Source organism: Mastigoproctus giganteus, chromosome 14 (assembly GCF_048544385.1).
Source record: "Mastigoproctus giganteus isolate SK-2022 chromosome 14, ASM4854438v1, whole genome shotgun sequence".
Lineage (NCBI taxonomy): Eukaryota > Metazoa > Arthropoda > Arachnida > Uropygi > Thelyphonidae > Mastigoproctus > Mastigoproctus giganteus.
Window position 1 is genome coordinate 106,826,268 of NC_143588.1, and position 23,235 is coordinate 106,849,502.

A 23,235-nucleotide genomic window follows, 5' to 3' on the forward strand; every position below is an offset into this window, starting at 1 on the left:
AATGGAATGATAAATCGATGATGAAGTCAGCAGGTGAGATTCCCAAGCTCGTACATTTACTAACCAGAGGTCAGTCCAACTCGTTGCCACCGCAGTCGATGAGAGAGAGAGTCTCAATAGAATTCAACCTTCACGAATAACCAAAGACTGAGCCTCGAACTCATCCATAACGAACATCCCGTCTCCAAGGTCATTTCGGCTGCCTAAGCTTGTAAACAACTTCAAGTGGTTCAAGTTTCACCGTTATTAAGCAGTGATTCATACTTTTGCTTTTGTACCCCCAATAAGAAACAGGTTTCAAACCTATTCTAATATACTCTGAACACCATAAGCTCACAGAAATCGATGCCCTGAATATTAAACCAAGAAAGCACCAAAGATTCTTAACTTTTTCAGACATTGTCTTGCGCAAATCTGCTAAACTATCAATCTTAGTGATGCAGTATCTTTGGCAGATCTCCAGGGACATTAGGTAGGGCCTATGAGTATGGGTAGAAGGAGGAGGAGGGAAGGTGGGGCTTTCTCACAACTATACAATTTACAACAACCATTTCGGGACTGCATATTTGTGGTGTCACTGAAGTTTTGAACACGTGCATGCAGAACTGTGTCCTCATGTTACCTAGCGTGCCACGAGTCACCAAATTAAGCATGCGCACAAGAGAATAAGGGTGTGAATCGCGTCGAAAGTAGTCTCAACTAATAAGTATTCGTAGGGTGTTTAGGGTTTACATGTTTAGCGAAGCCTACAGTCGTTGTTGATCAACATCTGCTAGAACGTTCCGCAAATATGACTTTAGATATCCAATGGTACTGCAATGAACCGTGAGATTTCAGAATTAGAACAGGTTAATAACCTCCACTTTTTTTTTTTTGTAGCTTACAAGCGATGTGCTCCATTGCAAACTTTTCAACTATAATTTGTTCACAGATTCTGTTTCTAAACCCCATTTTAAGGGAATTCAGATGCCCTGAATTCTCTTTAAATTAAATCCGACTGGTGCAAAGCACTCTGGAATTCATCTACCTCAAAACAGTGTACATATGTGCTTTATGACAGCCTGCATTTCTGGCATATAGAATGTCAGAATAAAGTAAATAGAGGTAAATAGATATATACAGGGTTGTTAAAATTAAAGTACCCCCTATGTAGAGGGCTCTGGAGCGAGTTCTAAGGCTCGTACTGAAGAGAATTTTGGACAACAGGTACAATAAAGAATGCACTCGCCATTTATTGGAAAAAAAAAGTTAGCTACAAAATTTGTCACTGTATGGCGCGTAACTATCTTAGGTACAATTATGCAAATTACTTACGTTATTTGCATAATCGTAAGTTATTGCCAAAGTGCCACTACTCAGCTCTACTGTACTGTATAAAAGCAAAACAGTCTCTTCAAAATCATACAGTAGACGTTTGCCTGAACTACAGCAGCAATGCCAACAACGTTTCAGGAAAAGGCGCCATTAGTGAAGCTGTTCTATCAGAACAGCAACAGTGTAGCTATCAGAGAATTCCGGAGTCAGAAGTGCACAAGGCGTGGACCCATGACTGTTTGTGCTGTCCTCAAAATGATTGCGAAATTTGAAGTGACAGGACATCTTGGTGTTCAACCAGATAGAGGTCGAAAACGAGTGGACTCCTCTCGTGTTGAAGATGTGGCTATGGCTGTCGTGGATTTATCAAGTCAATCTCCGTGTGGTAGCGAAAGTGTGCCAACTGTTTCTCGTGAAGTGGACACCCCGATCACCGGAGCTCACCCCATGCGACTTCTGGTTGTGGGGTTTCCTGAAGAACCAGGTGAATTGGGAAGGATGTCAAACTCTGGCAGATCTGAAGGACAGCATTAGACGTCAAGTGCTGGCTATTCCAATTGACATGTTACGTTCTGCTGTAGAAAATGCTGTTCTTCGATTGGAAACTGTTGTTGACCAAAATGGAGGACACATTGAACAAATGTAGCGCTGTTCAAGTGATTTGTATTGCCACAGCGCCATATAGTGACAAATTTTGTAACTAATTTTTTTTCCAATAAACGGCGAGCGCACTCTTTATTGTACCTGTTGTCCAAATTTCTCTTCAGTATGAGCCTTAGAACTCGCTCCAGAGCCCTCTACATAGGGATACTTCAATTTTAACAACCCTGTACATTATAAACTGCAGTATTTTGAATTTAATATGCAATGCCCGTCTGTCCTCATGTAACAACGTGAATTCCAGTGGACGGATTTTCATTAAATTCTATGATTTGGGTCTTTTAAAGATTTGTGGAGCCATTCTCAATCTTACTAATAACAATCCGGCAATTGTTTCTGCATCCAACCAATAATCATTGGAAGTAACTTCACTTCCAATGAATGGATTGTTGTGACATATTATACTTTGGCCATTTTGAAAGATTTGCAGAGCTATCCCAAATTTCATTAAAATCGGACCAATAGAATTCCGGAAATTATTATTATTATTTTTTTTTTTCACGCACAGGTTATCCATGAACTGTATTGTAACTGAAGCACTGGTTATTCTGTTTGATGCGATGTGCTGATTGGAGAATTGAACAGTCAATATGGCGGATGCGCAGAAATGAAATTTTCTCGGTTCCATCATAAAATTTGTTTTTTCTTTTCTAAAACATAAATAATGAATTATTATTATTTGCTAACGTGCCCGAAATGTCATGCACAACGTGTATTAACTAACTTATTATATCTAGTCAGATAGGGCCCTTAAGTCAGGCCCTTGTGGGTAGCACAGTTGGTATAATCATCGTCCTTCCCACACCGGGTGGAAAAGACCCGAGTTCGAATTACGTCAATGACGCGAGTGGAGTGGTTTTTTCGTCCAACCAACAACCAGCTGTCTGAAGGTAGCATGTCGTAGTAGGGTTTTAGGAGCATCAGGGAACTAAGGCCATGTTGCTCCATATATACTGTCTGTAAACTGTGTGTTCTGTGGTCGATTTTCTGTTTGCTGGACGAAAAACACGAGTTTCCAGGAGAAAAAAAACCATGCTACCTCGCCTTAGACCAACTAACTCAGCCACGTTGTGAAAAAGGCCCATAAAACTCCTGTCGTTATGAGTCCAGGTCTTTTCCACCCGGTGTGGGGAGGACAGCGATTCTATCAACTGTTCTACCCACCAGAGACTGAAGGTGGCATTATTTCATTAAAAGTATTGTGGATAATTACAATTTTGAAAAGATATTTACTATTGTAACTATAAAAAAAACTCCCTACAAGGCCTGGCAGAACTTTAAACCATCCTTTCAACAATAATAAGTACTTACATCAAGGTCTTCTTCCCTCAAAAGAATTAAGACATTAAAGAAGGCAAAATATGAAAAAGGGGATCATTAGGGCCTCCTCAACAGGAAATCGGCATAATCCATAAAGACAAGAAAATGTACAGTGTAATGTACTGTAGCCTTTTACGATACACAAGAGTAAGGGTCCATAAGTAATGCCTCTTGGGTGGTAGTTGGGTTTTAGGAGCATCAGCGACTAAAGCCATATTACTCAGTATTTATTGTCTGTAAATTGCGCGTATTTGGAGGTAGATTTTCTGTTTGCGGGACGAAAAACTGGTTTCCGGGAGAAAAAGCCATGCTACCCTTGCCTGAGATCGACTAACTCACCACGTTGTGAAAAAGCCCCATAAAAATTCCTCATGTCATCGACGGGACTCGAACTCAGGTCTTATTCCACCCAGTCTGAGGAGTACGGCTATCCTACCAACTGTACTACCCACGAGGGCTCAAAGCGGTATCTTAACCATTTTAGACACATTAGATTATGGGAAAATACGTTGCAAATGTGTTAACAAGAGAAATGAAATTCCGCAGGCAGAAGAACTGCCAAGACCTGTTGCAAGAGTGCAATACCTTTCAAGAGACTTTTTTTAAAGGCCTGATATGAGCCCAGGATCTTGCATTGCTCTTTATTCTAAATGCCAGTCTGTGGAATGAACACATCCGTATTTGCGGTGAATTATGGGAAAAAAATGATAGCCACAATGTTTTGGAACAGAGAAGTCCCAGTTTTTTTAGAGAAAGATCAGATTATAAATAAGGAAAGATATTGCTAAACATGTGATAAGCTGATTTGGATTAAAAGATAAAGACAAGAAAATGTACAGTGTAATGTACTGTAGCCTTTTACGATACACAAGAGTAAGGGTCCATAAGTAATGCCTCTTGGGTGGTAGTTGGGTTTTAGGAGCATCAGCGACTAAAGCCATATTACTCAGTATTTATTGTCTGTAAATTGCGCGTATTTGGAGGTAGATTTTCTGTTTGCGGGACGAAAAACTGGTTTCCGGGAGAAAAAGCCATGCTACCCTTGCCTGAGATCGACTAACTCACCACGTTGTGAAAAAGCCCCATAAAAATTCCTCATGTCATCGACGGGACTCGAACTCAGGTCTTATTCCACCCAGTCTGAGGAGTACGGCTATCCTACCAACTGTACTACCCACGAGGGCTCAAAGCGGTATCTTAACCATTTTAGACACATTAGATTATGGGAAAATACGTTGCAAATGTGTTAACAAGAGAAATGAAATTCCGCAGGCAGAAGAACTGCCAAGACCTGTTGCAAGAGTGCAATACCTTTCAAGAGACTTTTTTTAAAGGCCTGATATGAGCCCAGGATCTTGCATTGCTCTTTATTCTAAATGCCAGTCTGTGGAATGAACACATCCGTATTTGCGGTGAATTATGGGAAAAAAATGATAGCCACAATGTTTTGGAACAGAGAAGTCCCAGTTTTTTTAGAGAAAGATCAGATTATAAATAAGGAAAGATATTGCTAAACATGTGATAAGCTGATTTGGATTAAAAAACAAAACAGCAAGGCCCTAGCAGGCCACCAATTCAAATTAAACCATAATAATGCCAAGTTACACACTGTCTATGTGATTCAAATAAATACTGCAGACCTAGTGTGAAGTGTCTCATCCTTCATGTAGACCAGATTTGGCTCCATATAATAAAATTTACAAGCTTCCCTCAGTTTGTCTAATAAATAATATCGTCTTTATACTTTTATTGCCAAAAAGGCAGAGAAAGGCCTCAAGGAACAGATCACATGACCGCATTCTTTTTTTAAGAGCAGATATCGCCAATTGGTCCAATGATATTGGCACGTGGATCCTTTATGTTGACAACCAACTTTGAAATTATCCCGGATTGTTAATGTTTAATTTTTTTTTTTTTCTTCGACTCAACTGCGACATAAAATACAGGCTTCGTTCATTATCCTCGCTAACAGAGTCCAGACCTTATCGCTGTCAATTAATCTTGTTTATAGGGCACGGATCCCAGCAGATGTCTCAAACATCTGCCCGTTTTTTATCATCTTTTGTAGCCATCAAAGCGAATATTTTTAGTAGGAAAAAAAAAATACTGTATAAATAAGACGCTGAACCCGGAATAAGAGGTATAAAAAGCAAACAAAAATGAGGATTTTAAAATTCACAGCCATTTTTATCTTCTTGAATGCCCTCGTGAGTATTTGATAGGATTACCTTCCTCCCCACACCGGGTGGAAAAGACCTGAGTTCGAGCCTGGTCGATGATGAGAGGAATTTTTATGGGCCTTTTTTACAACGTGGCCGAGTTAGTCGGTCTCAGGCGAGAGTGGCACGATTTTTCATCCAACAAAACAGAAAATTGACCACAGAACACGCAATTTACAGACAATATGACCTTAGTTGCTAATGCTCCCAAAACCCTACTCCTACAACTTCTGAATAATAATTATCTGATTTTTTTCTACGCAGGGGTACTGATCAAAATTTTAAAATCTTCGTTTTAAGATTTAAATCTTTCATCGGGTTGTAATAATTGTAGAATAAGATTCAGACACGAAAGACTTGATAATCCACTAATTACATCGCTCCATTATCGAAATATAAAGTGGTGTGAAGATAAATCTTGTTTTAGGAGAGCAGATGGGTTTTATGGCCCTGTCAGCTGCTGTACCTCCATTTTGGAGAGATGAGAATAGCTAATAAGCCATCTGGTTCCACCCAAGCAGCGGAAGCATCATAGGAAACAAACCAAGGACTAAAAATAGATCTATCTGACGCCCATCTTATTTATACATATGCGTACTTCGTTTGGGTTAGAAACAGAGGACATACGCACATCAGTCAGCTGGAAAAGTCGTCCTAGTTTGTATCTCCACGGGTATTACAACAATTAGAGCCCCTCCCCCTAATATTCACCTTCTAGTGAAGCAAACAAAGAATTTCCCGCTTGGTCAATAGTGTTTATACAGTAGTTGTCATAAGGGTTTTGCAACCATTTCCATGACATAAGAAAAAAAATTGAGTAATGATTTCTCTTTTTTTTAACCAGTGGCGATTCATTAGGGAAATGTTTCTGCTTTTTCCCCAAGAGTCACCAATCTGTCTTCACCGGATACAATGGATAGAAAGCACACTGCGCATGTCAGGGTCGCATATGTCATCAACAAGAATGTATTCTAAGAAGACTGCACGGTTTGGTGGTTAAGAAAATTGTCCTCCTTGAAAATGTGAGCAAAGACCGGGTGGGGAAAACTGGGAGGTCGCTATAATTCTCGAAATAATTAAGAGTGACACGCACCACGGACTCCGAGACTTGACACATCCAATTTGCATTAAAATCTTTCAAAATTTTGTGGGTGGGAAGACGAAGTTCAATCTACAATGTGGGTGGTAAGGAGAGATCCAGTCTGGATGTTCAGCTACTTAGAACATCACTGTATATACTTAAGAAAGGAAATCACATGACCTCCACGTCATTTATGGGCAAACGTCATTTCCGGTTGCACAATAACCACCAACAAAGCACAGCAATCATGTCAGACGCTTTGTTTTAGGCACACACATTTCTATTTAATAAAGGAAACATTGTAGGAGCTCTAACAACAAAGACATTCAAAAGGTAAGCCATTCTGCTCACGTCTTCAGCAGGTCGATTCGATTTCGCTTTCAACCCCTAGCATAAAGGATGCTTCCGGTACAGAGTTGGGATCCCAGTACGCATTTACTCTTGAAAATGGTCATTGTTCGACTCCCTGTAATCTCTGCAATTAGATTAAGTCCGAGCCCTTTATCCACCGATTTATTACTGTTAGCCTACCGGAAACATACCCCAAGCGTCCAAAGAAAACTCCAAATTGCTTTTGCAACTTCGATTAGAGTTATAAAAGCCGATTTTTTGGCTACTTTCCAAGAGATATCAAACAACTGTCAAAGTCCATTGTCTCAGCAACAGCCCTCCAAGTATTGTATACATTAGAACTTCGAGATTGATCACACCAAAACCAAGAAACTTTGTTCCACACTTATAAATTATCACCGATTTCGGTGTATTGTTCGACCTCTTGGCCACATCTTAAAGATGTAATTATCTCTTTTTAAGGGGAGGCAACGTTTTTATCATTGGGCCACTAGGAAGTAATGGGTTTCTTTTTAGTTACGGCGAAGATGAAGCTAATAGTCCGTAATATGATGGGGGAACAAATGGGGGAAAAGAGCCATTAGCGGAGTAAGGAGGGAAAAAAGAAGCCACTAACCTGTAAAAAAAGTAGGCCGAAATAGATAAGGAAACAGTCAGCGGTAACCCAGAAAAATCTATCTTAAAAAATCGATGGGCTTCTTGTAGTCAACTCCCCCTAATATTGTAAAAACAAAATTTAAAAATATTTTCTTTCTGTACCCATACAGGTATTTGGCCTAAATTTTAATCCTTTTAATTAAGGCCCTTAAGGATGGAGGCACCGCGGATGGTTATATATAAAAACAAGTACCTAGTGGAGCCATGTTTCATTAGTCTGTCAACTCCACCTCAGTTCTTTATAATGTCCCAAAGGGATATTCGCCTAGCGTCCGGTACGATCCACCCCACGTGCCTCAGAACTTACGTCACACTATCCAACCCTCTCAATATCTTGATGTTGCCAGGAGCCAATGAGTAGCCAGTTAAACACTCAAAATTGGACCTATTATGCAATCTTCTGCCCTAGGGCCAAATCCGGCCCCCCTAGATCTTACTTATATTTAAAATCGTCTTGATGAAAAAATGAAAATACTTTTCAGCAGAGTTTTTATAGAGAACAGTACCAAACACGGTTTGCCATGACCTATAGGCGTACGGGGTTCAAGGTGACCTAAGATAGGCCAAGGATGTGCGGAATTTTAACTTGAGTCAGTCAGTGAGCAATTGGAGGTTAACTTAGACAGAAAGAATAATGATGCACGAAGCAGGATGGCGAAAATACGCAGACTCGAGTGAGAGAAACAGAAGGAGAAAAACCTTTCGCAAAATTGTATGCGTAATCGATAATTACGCTCGTTGGATTCTGGGTAAGTTTTGACACGAACAACAGATGCCGATTCACCCAGTTTGCTAGATGGGTGAAAAGAAGTCTCCTTTTTGCTTACCTTCTGGCGACTTACTGTAGGTTAATAGGTCGATCTTTAACAGATTAGGAGCAGGAGCAGAAGTAAATCAGTAGCATCACTAGAAAGAGAGATTTAGGCCAAGTCATGATGGAAATTGTCGGGTGAAGGCCTTCAGCCGTCTTTTAAAAACAAACTATTCCAAATAAAGGGCAGTAAATTAACCTACATTTTGGTGTGGAAGTACAGGCAATGCAAAAGTGGTTTAAACCACCAAAGGAAGTCTGTTACTTCCTGTGATCGATGGATGTTTATACCACCAATGGAAACAGCAAAAAGATATAGAAACTCTTAATTTGTTCAGTTTATTGTTCGAGGCCTTGTACATCAAAAGGAGTCCAGAAAGATGATTATTGGCTTGGCTGCCAGTTCTAGTTGAAAAAAACCTAAAGATTGCTTTTCTTTATCTTAACAAATAACACTTGCAACTTGGGAATGTGCCATCTTAATGACCAAATACGACACCATGATTGCTGAAGAAACTTCAGAAACTATAAAAATAATTCATTTATTTTGTAGGAGGTATCATATTTTGCTGCCATCCCCAGAGGCAACTTACTTTAATACCCCCCCCCCTCCTCACCATCACCATTATCTGCGGACCAACAGCTGTTCCGATCACAGCAATTTATGTACAAGGTACAAAGGGTCACCTTTGGATAATTCAGTCTCCAAGCAGATGGTCGCTTAGCGCGTCACACGCAATCCTTCGAAAATTTTGTTCCTCGTCATAGCTAAGGAGTCTACAATATTCAAGACCGAAGAATAGGGCGCGCGTGCAGGAGAGATAAAAAGAAGAAAAATTTATTGGTCACCTGTACTAGCAATGTAATGCTTTCTTTTTCATTGTCAGCATGGAAAAGCAAAATCCTGAATTAAAATCTGCATCTTTTGCGCAATTACCAATCTTCATATATAAGCATAAACAGTTTTTTCTAAGGATATCAATTTCTACAGAAACATGATCCTTATCAGATGTCAAAAAAAAATTCTCGGAATATACAACTTAATTTGTAGTGTCTATTTATTGATCACTCCTACAGAAACACGATCCTTATCAAATTCATGACCCTTTGCCAAGAATCATGACTTTGATAAGGAAACTCAAAATACACAGCTCAAAGGAAAGACAAAAACTGAGCTTCCAATTATGAGCTTTTTTTTAAATCTATATTTTCATACACTACTTCAGATAAAATTATTTAAATACAGTTATACACTGAGTTATCACTGAATTATGAAAACTGAATGCGACCCGTTGACCACGAGGTGCGAGAGTGCACAATTAGTCCACCTATAGCATAGAAAAGGTGTCAGTGGTTTAGTACGTAGTAAAATTCCAAGGAAGGACTTTGATAAAGGACAGATTGTGGGTGCTCGAAGAGATGGTGCCTCGATTTCCCAAACGGCTGAACTGGTGGGGTGTTCGAGAGCCGCCGTAGTTAAAGTGTACCAGGACTGGTGTCAAAATGGTCAAACAACGACCCGACGGCAAAACTACAAAGGTCGGCGAAAGGTTGATGTTAGAGGTAAATGCCGGGTCCGACGACTCGTACAGGTGTAGCACTGTTGAAGAGTTGACTACCCAAAACAACATGGGCCAAACAGGAACAATATTTGGCATGACCATGCATCGGCTAACCAAGGTTCATCGGTATAAAAGACTCGCCTGGTGCAAACAGAATGCAAGTTGGACGATAGAAGACTGGAAGGTGTGCTGGTCGGATGAGTCAAGTTATTTACTCCACACCGTGGATGGTCACAATGGATTTGGCGTGAACAACACGAGGCTCTTGATCCATCATGCATGGTATCAAAAGTGCAGCCCGGTGGAAGCGGTTGTATGGTGTTGGGCATGTTTCACTGGCAGGAACTTGGACCCCTGGTACATGTGGAACAACGTATCAGTGGTCTCCGTTATCGTCAACTGCTTGTTGACTGTGTACACCCCCTACGTTACACTTTTTCCCGAATGGCGATGGTGTCTTCCAAGATTACAATGCGCCGAGCCTTCGGGCTCTTGTTGTGCAGGAATGGTTTGAGGAACACAGTTCTGTCTTCCAGCATATCGATTGGCCTCCGAACTCTCCCGATATCAATCCCATAGCACCTGTGGGACACTATGGAAAGGCATATCAGGCGTCTGGATACACCAATCACCTCCATACCTGCATTGCTGACCGCATTACACACAGCTTGGTTGGCCATACCCTCCCGAACGGTTCCACATCTCGTTCAATCAATGCCACGTCGGATAGTTGCTGTGCTAAGGGCAAAAAGGAGGACCTACGAAGTATTAGGTAGGTGGTCATAATTCAGTGATCATTCAGTGTATATTATGAGTGATATCATTCCTACAGAAACATGATCCTTAAAATCATGATTTTGGCAAAATCTCAAAATAGAAAACTAATTTTTTTTTTTTGAAAAGTTGAGCTCTATTCGCATTGTTATGAGTTTAAAAAACAATATTTTCAAAAACTATTTCGGTTAAAAAATAATTTAAATATGGTTGATCAACATCATGATACTTGGCAAAAATCTCAAAATGTACAACAAATTTTGTTTTGAAAAGCTGAGCTTCCAATTTGCGTTATGGTTTTTTTTTAAAGATAAACACATTTAAAAAAAAAATACTTTGGATAAAAAAATATTTAAACATAGTTGGAACTATTTTATTGCCCTAAATTTTAAATCTGAAAATACACACCTCAGCTTTTTCTTTCTTTTTTTTTTTTTTTTTTTTTTTTGTTGAAAAGCTGAGTTCTCAATCAGCATAAGTTTTTTTAAGAAAATTTATTATTTTTCAAAAACCTCAGAGAAAACGAAAAAAAAAAAAAAAAAAGTTGCTTAAATAACTATTGCTGTTTACAAAATTTTTACCAAAATGAGAATATATCTGTCGGCAATTACAGAACACTGACCTTTCTTCATCCTTTCAAATGATGTGGGCGTTGAAATGGATGGCCCTTAACCGGAATGAGCATGTACACTCCCTGACGCTCCTGTTTCTCCCCACAAACCCCTTAGTGAAGGTCGTGCAAATACAGATATGTCAGTAGAACCCATCAGGCGCCATCATCATAAAGCAGACCGGCAATCCATTTTCTTTGTACCCTACTGAGATGCGGGACTTCTGGTAGCGGGGTTTAAAAGGGACGCGAGACCAGGAAGACCCCTGGTGCACGAGGAGGGGACTGGAGGCATCCCTGTTTGTATGGGGATGAGTCAGAACTCGAGTGAATGTTAGTTGTCGTAGTAGCCAAAATGCGGCAAAGTCACGTACCAGCCAGAAACACAAGTGGGAGAAAAAGCAATTGGGGCCGAAAATAATCAGAGTTGGTGAAAGATAACGGATCAACATTAAGTGCACGTAACAGATTGCGATAGCACGCACCACCGTGGTCCAATGTTGCGCAAAGCATCACGGTATCGGATTTTCTGTAGAGGAATAGAAGGGTCAAAAGTTCGACGCTGTAAATTTCATAAATGCACGTGCCAGCACGCGTTCATCATACTAAACACAACCCTCTGACTTTCACCATCCCCCTTATAAACAATCTGCAAAAATCAAATATTCAAACGAATTTTTAATCCTTACCTGAGTTTACCCGTAGTAGAGAACGCCCAAGGGTCCTGTTAATCCAACTGGGGAGTTCGAGAAAAAAAAAAAAATTAAGGGAGAGAACGAAGAGGGGTCGAAAGAAGATGCACAACAGTTCGTCACGCGTTCATCATGCGAAACAAGAAAAAAAGGTCTTTCCTCACACCACAAATGCTACACTGCGTCTTCGTGAGCTACACCCGCTGGCCTGCGGCCCTCTTCCGACTGCCCCACCCTGAAGAACACGTTCCCTTCAAGCGGAGGGTGCATCTTTCCGCCAGTCTAGTCGTACACCATCTGCCAGCTTCGAATAAGCGTCCGTTGGCTGCTCTGCTCCTCGCTCGGAAACCGTTACACATCAAGAAACATCTGCGCATGTGCGCAGTTCGAGGAAAAAGATAGTAGGCGCCACCTAGCGGGTATTTAGTAGTTTAACAGAGAGAGAGCAAGCGACCTTCTATAATGTATGAAAATCCAAGCTTATAAAGAGAGAGAGAGAGAAAAAAAAAAATTTACGTTTTACTGAAGATAAAACAGAAACGACCCGCCGGAAACATAAAACTGAATCGTAGCAAGGGATAGTCGCGTCACCCCCCCCCCCACCTTAACTTCACCTTCGCTCTTGCTTAATGGAAAGATGCTGCAAAGGAGAGAATATCTTTCCGGCACGTGAAATATTCAACGCATGCCAGAAATTCCCACGAAAATAATTAATCTCGAACTCCATGTTGGCGTATTAATGACCTTTTGTCTTCCTCCGTGCATATCCGCAATTTCCGGCGATTGAAATCGATTCGACGTACGTTTGAACTGCGCTGGAGTCGGTAGACATCGGTACAAATCTGTCGATTCAAAAAAAAAAAATTGATCGAAGCAGTGCGGAAAGCGAAAGAAACACTTTCTTTTGATTTTTGGTTAAACTCGCAGATGTGGTAACCCACCTACGAAAATACTCCAAATTGAGTGACAGCGGTAAACGGTGTCGCATACAATACACGACGAAAACATTGGGGGTTGATAGCCCTCCCTCCCTCCCTCCCCCGCCTGTACCATTCTTTCCTTAACGTCTCCGCGGTCTACCATATGGCCATAGCCCAGGATAAAAGGATTTCTTCCATATAACTTGGCTGGTATGCAAAATGGACCCGAGTTAAGACGCGAAAGCCGTTTACCGGTATAAAAAAAAGTCATTTGAGCAACACCTCTGCCGGAATAACGATCGAAATGCAGCTATCAGGGCCCGTGACACGCGCTAAATCCCGATCTTCACAATGGATGGTTGCAGGCGCATAAGAAACGCTATATGAACCTAACCTCCAGTTATATAAGCCATCAACAAAGAAGAAAGCTATCGCACACCAGACTTTGGAAGGCACACGGATCGCTATTACTGCCATGGACGTACAAAGACCCGAATGGTTTAAAAAAAAAAAAAAAAAAACAAGTTCAATGGCAAACTTCGAAAGAAAGAATTTCTTTGGAAAAATGTTTGCAGAGACATTATTTGGACCAGACCAGACCAGTTTTTATTTATTGTTTTTCTGTTTAAATTTTTCTTTTATTTATTTTTTAATTCAAATTTATTTATCTTATTCTTTTTTATTATACTTTTATTCATTTTTTACAATATTATTCTTTATTATTTTATATATTTTTTATTTATATATATTTATTTCATTTATTTTTTTCCGCAGGCTTACAGGAGTGTACACCCTGGGAGCGAATTTGCGGGCACCCTTTGGTCTAGCACTTCTACCATTGGGTACGAGATTTTTGTGCTGTTAGCGCACACAGTGTAGTAAAACCCTTGCGCTCCACCTGCCTTGGGACGAGCAGCAAGCAGCAGTCGCCCATGGTAATTCCGGTTTGGATATTACAGACAATAAAATTAGGTGGATTTAGACTAACGTCTAGGGACCACCAAAGACCATCTACACATACGTTTATTTTATCTTATATTAATCGATATTTGTAACATGGTGGGAATTTGTGATTAAATTCTTCTTGCATTGGCTTGTCACCCCCCCCCCCCGCCGGACATAAACAGAGCATGGCATTTATAAAACCTACGTAATACAACCTGCCCCATTTACAGTTTTCTTTCTTTGAATATTGCGGTTTCGAAGCCAACTAGCCGTATGAAGAAGGTCCTTGGCCTACCCCTGTATACACACACAATACCCCGTAAATCTTACTTGCCATAATAAAAAAATAAAAATAGTTTTTTAATGCTCTGCACGCGTAATTTAATTATTTACTACAAATCCTATGCTTTGATTGGTCACTTTCAATTATTTGTTTGTTTGAAATCTAGATGTTCGATACGGTTGTGACCCGCGTGCAGCTTCATTCTTATACGGGGAATGCAATTGCGCAAGTGCGAAATGATGCAAATTTTTATGGGATCATGCGTGCATATATTCAGAACAAAAGGTGGAAAATTAGCGCGCCCGCCCGCCCGCGTGATCAATTGTGGTAAGTGGTGGGAGGAGAAATATTTTAACAGTGCACTTTACCGCGGAAAAGTGTGTCAAGGGTAATTTGCTTTTAGTTAAGCGCGTTCATCGTTTGCATGAAATTCTGAATAATTGCGCCGCTTGATTTCTTTTTTTGACACGCTTGGAAAAAGTGATATTTTAGCTGCACAAAATTTTCTAAATGGAATTTATGAAGGGAAAAATAAATACAAAGAATTAAGTTATTTTTTTTGAATGATTGATATCGTTCAAATAATGTATTATTAACAGATTTAAGCATTCAGATGAGAGAGAGAGAGAGAGAGAGAGAGAGATCTGGATTTTCACGAAATTACTGACGAGGAACAAAAAATATAATGTCTGTTTCAATTCTTGTTTAAAAAATTCGTTTTACGAGAAAAATGTCAATTTTAATCTCATAAACAAAAAATTTAATTTCACATGAAAAATTATGTCCATTTCAATGCCAGTAAAAAACGATTTCAAGAGGAAAAAATCATGTCAGTTTCAATGCCAGTAAAAAACGATTTCAAGAGGAAAAAATCATGTCAATTTCAATGCCAGTAAAACAATAATTTCAAGAGGAAAAAATCATGTCAATCTCAATGCCAGTAAAACAATCATTTCAAAGGAAAAATCATGTTAATCTCAATGCCAGTAAAACAATCATTTCAAGAGGAAAAATCATGTCAATCTCAATGCCAGTAAAACAATCATATCACGAGAAAAATCATGTCCATTTCAATGCCAGTAAAACAATCATTTTAAGAGGAAAATATGACAATTCCAGTAAACAAAATATCAATTTCATTTCCACAAAAAAAAATGCCAATTTCATTTCCACCAAAAAAGATCAATTTTTAATCTAGTAAACAAAAAAATTTATTTCACAAGAAAAAAATCATGTCAATTCCAATTCCAGTAAAAAAGAGAGAATTTTAATGGCAGTAAAAAAAAAAAAAAAATCATTTCACGAGAAAAATTGTCAATTTAAATTCTAGTGAAGAATTTTTCATTTCACAAGAAAAATCATCTTAATTTCAATTCCAGGAAAAAAAGGTCAATTTCATTTATTGCAGTAAAATAAAAATTTTATTTCATGAAAAAAAAAGTCAATTTCAATTCCATTAAAAAAAAAAAAAAAAAAGAGATCAATTCCTGTAAAAAAAATCATTTCACGAGAAAAATCATGTCAATTGCAGTAAAAAAAAAAAAAAAAAAAAAAAAAAGTTGATTTCACGAGAAAAATGTCAATTTCAGTTCCAGGAGAGAAAAATCATATCAATTTCAATTCCAGTAAGAAAAAAAAACATATCCATTTCAATTGCACTGAAAAACAAGTCAATTTCACGAGAAAAATCATGCCGATTTCATGCAAAAAAGCTAGAGAAAAAAACAATTTCAACTGAGCAGGGAAAAAATAAGAAAATTATCTTTAATTCTCTTTCCATCTACCAACCAACCTTACTGCATAGTGAACAAAGTTCTTTGTCAACCAACTTTGTACACATTGTCGATTATAGAGGTCGCTCGTTTCTGATCATCAACAACAAAACATCCGGCTCAAGACAACCATGAAAAAACGTGTATTAATTATTACAGCTGCCAATGGCACATACACGGCTATATAATTTAAGGAGCTCGCGATGGTGCTGCCATCGAGCGACCATCCAAAGTATTAACGATTAAGTAAGATTACTAATTTCGGAAAAACTATAAATATATCGAATGAAATCTGTTCTCCCGGATTTGCATTTATATATTTAAACTTAAGGTAAAAATTTATGCTCTTGTAAATTATATAAAGGGAATTTGTGTCCAAAGAAAATTACGAATTCCAGGAATATGAACTTGTCGTTGAGTAGTTTGTCAGATTGCTACAGTTAATAGCAATTGGACATCATACTTGTATAAGCTTTCCAAAGCTGCGATGTTCACTCAATCTTCATGTGTGGGGGCAGCAAGTTCGTTGCTATGGCAACATTGCCTAGAGGTAGGAACAGTTGGTAGACCTGAGTAATTACATAATATCCATCTTAGAGGGGATACTCGAGAGACTTCCATTCATTATTCAAAGTGTAGATAGTGTCCATATGCTTCCACCACTGGCTACTCATATTTAATTGAAATATATGCCGTCAGAGGGAAGCACTAGTGCCCATTCAGAAAGGCCAATTAATTTTAATGAAATAGCCAGTTTTTCAGTTTAATTCCTTTTATTACTAAAGCAACTTAGACAGGACGTCTGGTTTAAGAAAGGGCCGGACGTCTGAGTTTCTACGCGATTGTCAGAAGACTCGTTAATGAGGGATTTCAACGCTTTCTAGTTTAAGTAAGGATTCATGGCCAAATTAAACAGAGCTTCGTTTAATTTCCAGTATCACTCGTTGCATCTCTTCGTAATGCATGGTGGAAATTACTGCGCCGACCATGAAAAATGTCCTCCACTGTCTCTTAATGGCACCCAACCAAAGATGCGATGGCATGTTTGCTAATTAAGGGACATATCTTAATTTGAAACTGGCAGTCATCAATTTAAGGGATGCGATCACTACTACTCGAAGAGAAGCCATTTTTCTTTTAGCACAGCAGCGACCTCTATTCACTACAGAGAAATCAATTGGTAAAAGATATAACCTGTTTTCCTTAGCTATCTTCTACTCTGAGGTACTTAACAGTGATGACCAAAAGACTCACCTAATGATGATTCAGATGCCCAATAATGACGACAGTAAGGCTGTCCACGAATCCCGATATATCTCTTCAGCGCCATCTAACGATATCGTTAAAATACCACGTCCAAAGGCAAAACAGTAAAGGGACCTCCGACACCTAATGAAAAGAACGCGGGCAAAACATCGCTCTCCCTTGAGCGAAACCAGCAAGTGACCCGTAAACACAGTTCAGAGACACATTTTCTACAAGCACCCATCACACATCTGCTGATTTTCGCAAGCAGCTGCTCATCCTCTGTGGAACAGAAACTGGGTGGTTATAGATTCAAACAAGGCAGTCACCAATAAGAGAACTCCAGAGGGTGTGCCGAGCGACTCAAGGACACTCGCCTAGCTGTTTCATCCCACACACAACCAACTAAACATTTACATGCCTACAGACAACGCTACCTTTCACCCGAAAGAACTGTTGGAAAGAAAGAAAGAAAAAAATATATCACATCAGACAGAAACAGAGCAGAAATACAACCCTGATACTCCGAAGTGCGGGGTCAAGGCACTAAACACGTATTTTCCCCCCTCTTCTTTTCAGGTTACGATGAATCATACCTTGAAAGGGAGAAAAATAACCAAAAATTCAATCTATTCTGCTTTGCATCAGCGCAATTTCTTTTTCCCTGGCGAATTTCTATCTTTTAAATTTTACACTGAAATGATTTTTTTTTTTTTTTTTTTTTTTTGGTATTCATAACTTTTGTACATTTCATTGTCAACCATAATTAAATGCTTAATCGTTTGGTATTTATAAATTTTGTGCATTTCATTGTCAATCACATTTAAATGCTTAGTCGTTTGGTATTCCCAACTTTGCACATCTCATTGTTAATCACATTTAAATGCTCTATCGTTTGGTATTCCTAACATTTTATATTTAATTGTTAGTCACATTTAAATTCTGTATACAGCATTGAAATGTGACTAACAATTAAATATACAAAGTTAGGAATACCAAACGATAGAGCATTTGGTATTCCTAACTTTTTACATTTCATTTAAGTACTCTGTCTTTTGGTATTCATAATTTTGTGCATTTCACTGTTAATCACATTTAAATGCTCTATCCTTTGGTATTCCTAACTTTGTACATTTCATTGTTCTGTCGTTTGGTATTCAGAATTTCGTGCATTTCATTGTTAATCACATTTAAATGCTCCATCGTTTGGTATTCCTAACTTTGTATATTTAATTGTTAGTCAACATTTAAATTCTGTATACAGCATTGAAATGTGACTAACAATTAAATATACAAAGTTAGGAATACCAAACGATAGAGCATTTGGTATACCTAACTTTTTACATTTCATTTAAGTACTCTGTCTTTTGGTATTCATAATTTTGTGCATTTCACTGTTAATCACATTTAAATGCTCTATCCTTTGGTATTCCTAACTTTGTACATTTCATTGTTCTGTCGTTTGGTATTCAGAATTTCGTGCATTTCATTGTTAATCACATTTAAATGCTCCATCGTTTGGTATTCCTAACTTTGTATATTTAATTGTTAGTCACATTTAAATGCTGTATTGTTTGGTATTCCTAACTTTTTACATTTCAGTTAAGTGCTCTGTCTTTTGGTATTCCTAAATTTGTACATTTCATTATTAATCATATTCAAATGCTCTGTCTTTTGGTATTCCCAAATTTGTACATTTCATTATTAATCACATTCGAATGCTCTATCGTTTGGTATTCCTAAATTTGTACATTTCATTATTAATCAAATTCAAATGCTCTATCGTTTGGTATTCCTAAATTTGTACATTTCATTATTAATCACATTCAAATGCTGTATCGTTTGGTACTGATTCGGTGTTTTGTTTTAATTTTGTACATTTCACTATCAATTCCACACGCACGTGTTCTTTTCATTCTTTCATGTTAATTTCAATTGCTTGCCACGCCCACACCCATTGTTGCGTTGTTAAAATGTAAATTTTCAATTCATTGTATATTAAAGTTTGTATTTTCTGCTTTCTACCTTAAATTGTTACTTTAAGGTAGAAAGAAGAAGTGGTATTCTGTCCAGCAGACGATTAAGAATAATGTCCCCCAAAAGACAGAAGTGACAACTGAAGGACAGATCCTAAAAACGTGCCTATCTACAGAGAACAGCTTTCGTATCTCATCTTCACCAAAAAGAAATTCACGACCATTTTAATCTGTTTAAAGGTTCAGTTATGAAAGAAACATAAAGGCACGAGAAAAGAAAATAGGATTAACGTCTTACAGACGCCACTGATAACAAAATAGAAGGAAAGTTTAAGCAGCACTCATTTTTATTCGTCCACCCCCATTTCGGTATAAAAATTAAGTTTCCCCCTCGCAGAATTTATAACGTTTAGCGATGGTTATATATTGTTTTGAAGAAACAAAAGTATGACAGAAAGTCCGTTGTCATGACAACTATTTCCAACTGGATGACGTCAACTTTGCACATTAAACTGAATGGCTGATGATCAAAGGAGGCACGAAAACCCGAATAAAAGAGGCTGTAAAAGAGAAGCCCACTTAGTACAGGGTCGGGGATCGTTTATCATGGACTTCAGATAGTCCTGTTTAACCAATGCCTGTCTTCCAGGGCCACATTATAATTTATTAGGGCAACGAATATAACTTATCTGCTGTCTTCAGTGTGCATCGATTTTACTTTCGTTTATTTCCCCCCCACACCCCTCAGTCTACATTTTTTTAATTCGAAATCATGATGTAGGCCACGAGGGGCCCTTTTCACTATTAATTAAATAATAAAAAAAGGTCGGTTACACAATTACGTTTGGGGCAGTCGAGAGAATTCTACACCATCAAATGCCCGTGACATAACTGGCAGGATACTTAGAAAAACATGCGTGAGGCAACTACATCAAGTTACTATGCCAACTCCCTCTTACGTCATCACTACGAAAGCAAAAAAAAAAAAAAAAAAAAAAAAACATTGGACTCTGATGTCGCGCATCTCGGAAATCTATAGTGGGAGGTTGTCAATGAGGTGTTTTGCTATGCGCATGAGCTATTTTTAACCTCTCAAATATTTTCCTCAAACGTTTTTTCTTTCATTCGCTATCTCTAGACTTTTTTCCCTTTTCATAGCGGTTGTATTTTTTTTTTTTTCATCCTGCTTAAATTTTATAATTTAAAATAAACTGAAGGCGATATTTGAGAACCCGAGCATGCGCAATGGAAACCTATTCTGTATTTAACTCTGGTCTCCTCCTTAAAAAAATAAATGTTTTTTTTTTTACTTCATATCCTATAAAAACAACGAAAAAGAAAATTGTAAATTTAAGGAAATGCACTTATTATTAATCACATATTAATAAAATAAAAGTATTGAAAGCAATTTATAAAAAAAATTTCACAGAATGACGTCATAATGAAATATTAAAAATTAATACAATGAAATCCTTTCATTAAGCTTTTCTAAAAGTAATATTTAAAAAACTGCGCATGCGTATTCGAAATCAACACAGTCACGTTGACTGAAATTGACAACGAAATTCTTGCAAATGTGTTCAGACGCATGCGTAGTGAATATTATAAACTAAACGAATTAAAATGTCACTTTCTACTAGAACTGTGTTTCGACGCATGCGCAATAACTATTATAGAAATTGGATATAAAAACATTCTCAGAATGACGTCCAAATGAAATAATATTTTAAAATTAATACGATAAAATCCTTTCATAAGCTTTTCTAAAAGCGATATTTAAACACTGCGCATGCGTATTCGAAATCAACAATGAAAACGAAATCCTCGCAATTCCGTGTTGAAACGCACGCGCAGTGAAATTTACATTTACGCGTGTACTTTTAATTTATTATTATTTATTTTTTGATCATTTCCGGTATTACTAATAATAATAAACTTGGAATTCAGTGCCTGGACGCATGTGCAGTAACAATTACAGAAATTGGATAAGTTAAAAAACTGTGCATGCGCATTAGAAATCAACCTTTTCATATTGACTGAAACCGATAATACTGAAAATGAAAACTCTTGCAATTCTATGCGCAAACTCATGCGCAGTGAACATTATAACTACACGTGATTCAAAACGTCACTTTCTACATGCGCGCGGTGAAATTTACGTGTGAAGGCTTTTTTTTTATTATTTATTTATTTTGAGCATGCGTATTCGAAATCAACAGTCATGTTGGCTGAAATCAACAAATACCGAAAATGAAATCGAAAATTCTTGCAATTCTGGGCCCAAACGCATGCGCAATGAATATTATAACTACACGTGAATCAAAATGTCACTTTCTACATGCGCACAGTGAAATTTACATTTGCGCGTGAATTTTTAATTTATTATTATTTCTTTTTTGATCATTTCAGGTATGGATAATGCTGATAATGAAAAAAAAAATTGGAATTCAATGCCTGGACGCATGCGCAGTAACTATACCGAAATTGGATATAAAAAACATCGGGTGCCACAATATTATTATTACTTGACTCGGAGGATTGCTCCTTGATAACAAGCTAAAAACAGGAAGTAGGAATTAATGAGGATGTCATGTGGCCCGCAGCCATCGCAGATAGCAAGGTATGACGTAAGTCGACAATGTATCCAAGTCGTTCGTTACGATCTCCGAAGTCGTCATTATGCGTAATGGCAATCAACTTGGCCCATCGAAGCCACAAAGCACTCGTTTGACCCCCGCCTTTTCTGCTTCTACCCGATATAGTTCCGCGTGCAATTATGGCGAATCAATAGCGGCGCCAAAATGATACAAGATGACCAAAGGCGATATCCCAACCAGGCGTCCGTCCATACGAGTAAAGGTCGTGCGCGAGGCAATCATTGGCGTTAAGCGGAAGTCTCTTTAGCGAATACAAAAGGGTGCATTAATTAAGTTTCCCGCACACAGTTTAAATATTCGATCTATTTCAGGTATCGATAGATGTCGCTGTGGTCAATCATATTATTCCACTGTAATCGATCATTGTTGGACACGTGCATTAGGTAAAATATGTCAATTTCGTCACGCGAGCAGTCGCGTGTAAATGAAGAAATTTTCATTTACGTGAGCACTTTTAGTTTTGATCAACTTCAGGTATCGACAGATGTCGCTGTTGTTAATAAGCTTTAGTCACTGTAATTGATCGTTCTCTACTTAAGACTATTGTTGAGTATTTGAATTAGGTGAAATATGTCGATTTCATCAGGACTGTTGAGCACGTGAATTATGTGAAATATTCCAGTTTCATCACGTGATTGTTCAGCACGCGAATTATGTCAGTTTCATCAAGCGATTCTTGAGCACGTGAATTATGCAAGTTTCATCAAGCGATTGTTGAGCACGTGAATTAGGCGAAATATGTCGATTTCATCAGGACTGTTGAGCCCGTGAATTATGTGAAATATTCCAGTTTCATCAAGCGATTGTTGAGCACGTGAATTATGCAAATTTCATCAAGCGATTGTTGAGCACGTGAATTAGGCGAAATCCTGTTTTTATATCCTGTTAATTTCCGTTACTTAAAATAAACCAGAATAGTAAATAAATAAAATAATAATTTAAAAAGCACATGCAAATTAATTCATCAGGCGATTGTTGAGCACCTGATTATGTTAAATACGTCAGTTTCTTCAGACGATAGTTGAGCACGTGAATTAGGCGAAATCCTGTTAATTTCCATTATTTAAAATAAACCAGAAATAGTAAATAAATAAAATAATTTAAAAAGCACGTGCAAAATGAATTTCAATCAGGTGATTGTTGAGCACGTGATTAGGTGAAATACGCCAGTTTCATCAGGCGATTGTTGAACACGTGATTAGGTGAAATACGCCAGTTTCATCAGGCGATTGTTGAACACGTGAATTGTGTCAATTTCCTCACGCGAGCAGCGCGTATAAATAACGAAATTTACATTTACGCGGGACTTTGTATTTATTTCCCCTCCCTTTTTTTTTTTTTTTTTTTAATTTTAAGCGACTGCAGGTATGAGTGTCAATTTCTGCG

The 23,235-nt window shown here is 38.1% G+C and overlaps 1 protein-coding gene across 6 annotated transcripts in view; it reads right to left on the reverse strand.

The window, feature by feature from the left end:
- Positions 1-23,235, reverse strand: part of raskol (Ras GTPase-activating protein raskol) — a 258,953-nt gene that overhangs the window by 115,115 nt on the left and 120,603 nt on the right. Inside the window, exon 1 of one of the 6 annotated variants that reach the window (XM_090388964.1) lies at positions 12,049-12,364. The exons of the other annotated variants lie outside the window; for them this stretch is intronic. The gene's annotated coding sequence lies outside the window, so the exon portion shown is untranslated. Of the gene's footprint in view, positions 1-12,048; positions 12,365-23,235 lie in introns of those variants that run through there. 6 annotated transcript variants of the gene reach the window in all.